Raw genomic sequence first — 4,888 nt, 5'->3', positions numbered from 1 at the left:
GAGGACACAAACACAAAATAAATACCAAGCAAACAATATTTACAGTAGTAAATAAAATCATATAAATTAAAATAATTTGATAAAATCTTATTAAAGTCTGTAGACAATTTTTTTTTTACAATTTTTTTATAAAAGGCATTCAACAATTTGCTATCTCCTCTGAACTAAAAACACATCAATAATATAAAATAACAATACTTTCTCAGAGATAACCAGTTTTTTTAAGCAAACTCTAATGCACGACACAAAACAGATTTTGTCATATATATATATATATATATATATATATATATATATATATATATATATGTATATATAAAATCCCTTAATTTCTGTTTAACTGAAATATTTTTAACACATTTCTAATGACAATTGTTTTAATAACTCATTTCTAATAACTGAGTAAATAATATTTGACTAGATATTCTTCAAGACACTTCTATACAGCCTAAAGTGACATTTAAAGGCTTAACTAGGTTAATTTGCTTAACTAGGCAGGTTAGGGTAATTAGCCAAGTTATTGTATATCGATGGTTTGTTCTGTAGACAGTCGCAAAAAATTGCTTGAAGTGGCTAATAATATTGACCTTAAAATGTTTTTTAAAAAATTCAAAACTGTTTTTATTCTAGCCGAAATAAAAGAAATAAGACTTTCTCCAGAAGAAAACATAACATTTTCTTGCTCTGACTTATAGAGGTGGAATAAAAAGTGTGTCGCCATCCTCTAAATTGTTCTTGTATGTTGTCTTCATCTTTAGTCTTCACAAGTGAGGCTGGCCCAAACCGGGACTGCAGTAGCCAAATCTAATCCTTGTAGTGGGAACCCTTAATTAAAGCAAGAAACCAAAAGGAGAAAGATTAGCATTTGAGCAGTTCATATTACCACAAATATATATTATTTGTTTCATGACATATAACTGGAGTATGTGTTATGCAAGTGACTAGCTAAAATGTGTAATTTAATTTAAACTTAAAGAGTGTGTCTAAGCACTAATGTTCAGAAAAGCCATTTGAAAGTTAAATTCCTTGTGAAATCATAATGAATGTTTTTTTTTTGGTTTTTAGTATCATTGTGTTAGTATAAATGTGTCTCTAAATATATGTCAAATCTTCAGATACCACATTACATGCAAATTAAACTAAGTTTCGTCAACTAAAATGTCACACTGTACATCACATTAAATATATCATAGCTAGGGCCAGGAGGAATCTGCAGATGTTTTTTGCTATTTCTGCTGAAAATTTTGGTGGAAGTCTGCGGATTTCTGCGGAATTATTTTGGGAGTATCATAACTAAAACCTTAATATATGAAATAAGAAATAATATATTTTTAAGTTTTATTTAATGTTTAAAATGCAAATCCAATTAGATTTACTTTATTTGGTAAATAAAGCAAGTTTTTCATATAACATATCTAGTAAGACAGAAAATATTACTGTACAAACTGCACTGTACATAAATCAGATGAACATTTTCACATTAGTCAATAATATTACTAAAATTAATTAAAAAACTGAATAAATATAGATTTACACACATTTACTCAAGTAAATAAACAGAATTAATGATAGGCTAATCATCTGCGGAGTTCTGCGAAAAATCTGGGTGGGCCTAATCATAGCTTTATTTCTGCTACAAAAAGGTTTTTCAGCAAACAACTTCTATTATATGTAGGCTATAGAGGAGGATATATAAAGAAATGATATATTTAACTCTCTAATTAAATGCACCTGATGCAGCTAATCAAGTCTTTTAGGCTTATTTGAAAACTTAAATGACGTGTTGGACCACAGTTGAACAACGCTCAGTGAGAATACTTTTTTGCACAAATTCTTTTTGTTCTAAAGAAACATGTCTGATTGTTAGCAATCATCAAAGAGCAAACTTTTTTTTTTCAAATAAATACTATGCTCTTAAAAATAAACTTGTCATACATCAAGAATACTAAAAATATGTTTATTTAAAATGTTTTATATTAAAAAAAAAAACAGCTTGAGGAGAGAATCAGTACATTGGAATACTATTTTTTCAGAAGGATCATGTGACACTATTAATTATATACATTGTATTAAATTCACAGTATTACTGCTTGACTGTATTAATTAAATAAAGCTGACACTATCAAAAGAGAATTTACCATACCAACCTAAAAGCTATGAAACAGTAGTGTATGTTTAAAATTTTACTTACTAGTCCTATTGTACTTTGGAGAGGTTGTCTGACAGGAGGATCCCTTCAACTCAGCAGAATTCTCAGCAGACCATCAGCGTACACCAATCTAAGAATAAAATGAGCAATTTGTTAAAAACCAAAAATATATATATTTTATATTTCCAGGTTTATAGGAAAGAAGAAAGCTAAAGCAGATTTAAAATGTAGAAAAAAATAAAACCTATTGACAATTTAATGGCACAACATACCCTAAACTAAGCACGCTCAAATGGTTAATTTTAACTGTTAAGGATTCATTCATTCATTGTCTTTTGGGCTTAGTCCCTTTATTAATCTGGGGAATGAAAGGCGGAATGAAAGGCCAACTTAGCCAGCCTATGTTTTACGCAGTGGATGCCCTTCCAGCTGTAACCAATACACACTCATTCACACACACTTATACACTATGGTCAATTTTAGCATACCCAATTCACCTATGTCTTTGGACTTGGGAAAACCGGAGCACCCGGAGGAAACCCATGCCAACACGGGGAGAGCATGCAAACTTCACACAGAAACGCCAACTGACCCAGCCGAAGCTTGAAGCAGCAACCTTCTTGCTGTGAGGCAAACGTGCTACCCTCTGCGCCACCGTGCTGCCCTGTTAAGGAATCAGATTAATATAAATTAATTGACATGTTTATTTAGTGTCTGACACATTAAATATTGCATTTTTAAATATTGTCTCATTTTAAGATTTATTTCAGAATTAACTATAGAACCTGGATATGTCGTCACATTTTCATGCACAGCAGCATTTCCAAGAACATAGAAAAACAGAATATAGGCCAACTGAAAAAAAAATAAATTAAAAAATTCTGAGGGTATAATCTTGGATAAAAATATCACAGTTTCACAGTATTGTGATTACTGCTCTGAAATGTGTTTTTTTTTTATCTCTGTGTAAAAAACAGCTACTTTTTCCCCATTGAACACAATATGTTTTGTTTTAAGAAACATTTAAAATATTTTGTAACAGTAAACATGCCAGGCTAAATAATAATTTAATAAAATAGTACTATCTTCATTAGACTCAAAAACACTGATTTCTTGTGAAGGCATAATAAGCTATTTGTTTTTCAGATGTTTGCTGAATCGTGAGCTGACCAGTAGCTTTTGATTTGGAGGGTCTTTTGCTGCTGTAAATAATGTTGGACTATTTTTTTAAGTCTTTGATAACGCGCTAAAAACCATATACAATGCATCCGGAAAGTATTGATACTTTACTTTTTCCACATTTTTAATGGTTCAGTCTTATTTCAAAATGGATTAAATTCATTAATTTCCTCAAAATTCTACACACAATCCCCATAATGTGTGTTGACCCGATTTTAGTTAATCATTTACAAGTCAATATTGCCTATATGGATTGTAATTTTAAAAAAAATTAACATGTAAAATTGCAGTGTTAAATGCAATGCCATCAAACATTTTAGACGCACCAGTGCAAAAAGCTAGTCTAGAGCACTTGGAATGCTGGTGTAGTTCTAGTTAAATTCAGTTCAGTTAAAGCTGTATATGCAACAGGTCTCAAGTAGAGGATATAGTATTTAACTAATCTTAACAACTAAACATTTACGAATCTGTATAAGCCAGCTCATGTACTACAATGTAACATACTGTATATTGCCACCTTGATACTTAAGCTTTCTTTAAAATATTTTGTGTTCAACCGATTAATTAATTCTTTCATTTAATTTTTTCTGTGCAATAGTATAGCTTACACTGGTGTATTTGTATGGACCCCCCAAAATAGCGGAGGCCACTTTCTGGCCACCCAAGTATAAACTTCTAGCCTAGCCACTGTAAACTACCTGTCTGTCCTGCTCCAGAACTCTTTGTCGGCTGCTTGTATGTCTAGATACAGCTGCACAAGTCTTTTAACACTGACAAATACAGCCTCTGCACATCCTCACAACCAGGAGAACAGAATGATCAGGAGGACCTGAAAAATATAACCAACTGAAATCAGTTGAAATGTATTTTGTCTTGTGATGATGACACAAAAATAAATTATTTTTCACAAAGGATGTGCTGTTACCTATGAAACGGTCTATAATGAATGATCTTTTTGATCCTGTTTCCTTGATGTCATTCACTCAGAGATGGTTTGGACATTTGATTGTATCTAAACTGTAATGAATTTAAGTTACAAAAACATTGATAGCAGGACCATTGATCTTGTAACTTATACAAATTGTTAAGTATTGAAGAAGTCTGCAACCAAACTAGTCAAGTTAATAATACTAATCTCAACTCAACTATGATTAGTTGTCTTGTTTCTGCTGCCCAGACGGTCTCTCCACCTGCTGATAAAAAAGGAAAAAGTATGGTATTTTTCCAACAATGAAACTGCAAACAACTTAACTATAAGGGGGTAAGCAGTGAGCATCTTTTATTATAAGCAATTTACTGAATACTTTGTCACTGGTATTACCTAAAAACCAAACGTCCCAAGTTTGGCTCATAGCTGTCCACACATCTGCCCAGTAGCTGGTGGTAATACTGAAGACACTGATCAGCTGGTCCAACTGAGTTTGGAGTTGAACTGCAATCAGGCATCCATTTCAGCTGGCATTTCTGTGTGGAGTCTGCAAATTCTCCCTGCGTTTGCGTGGGTTTTCTCTGGGTGCTCCGGTTTTGCCTACAAGTCCAAAGACATGGGGTACAGGTGAA

At 32.2% G+C, this 4,888-nt stretch overlaps 2 long non-coding RNA genes across 5 annotated transcripts in view; both read right to left on the bottom strand.

Annotated features, from left to right (window-relative positions):
* LOC141381964 (uncharacterized) overlaps positions 1-4,888 on the bottom strand; it is a 1,176,553-nt gene that overhangs the window by 145,252 nt on the left and 1,026,413 nt on the right. The gene's annotated exons all lie outside the window — the stretch shown is intronic.
* LOC141381862 (uncharacterized) lies at positions 691-4,185 on the bottom strand. 4 transcript variants are annotated; one of them, XR_012402700.1, is made up of 5 exons: positions 4,027-4,112; positions 2,935-3,004; positions 2,742-2,813; positions 2,192-2,279; positions 691-825 (listed from the first exon to the last, which is right to left on the bottom strand). It is a non-coding gene; the product is annotated as an uncharacterized lncRNA (long non-coding RNA). The 4 variants fall into 4 exon arrangements; XR_012402699.1 differs by lacking the exon at positions 2,935-3,004 and having other exon boundaries at positions 4,027-4,185; XR_012402702.1 differs by lacking the exons at positions 2,742-2,813; positions 2,935-3,004; positions 4,027-4,112 and adding an exon at positions 2,638-2,691.

The sequence above is a fragment of the Danio rerio genome, chromosome 4, assembly GCF_049306965.1.
Source record: "Danio rerio strain Tuebingen ecotype United States chromosome 4, GRCz12tu, whole genome shotgun sequence".
Lineage (NCBI taxonomy): Eukaryota > Metazoa > Chordata > Actinopteri > Cypriniformes > Danionidae > Danio > Danio rerio.
This window is presented reverse-complemented; position numbering and strand designations above follow the sequence as displayed.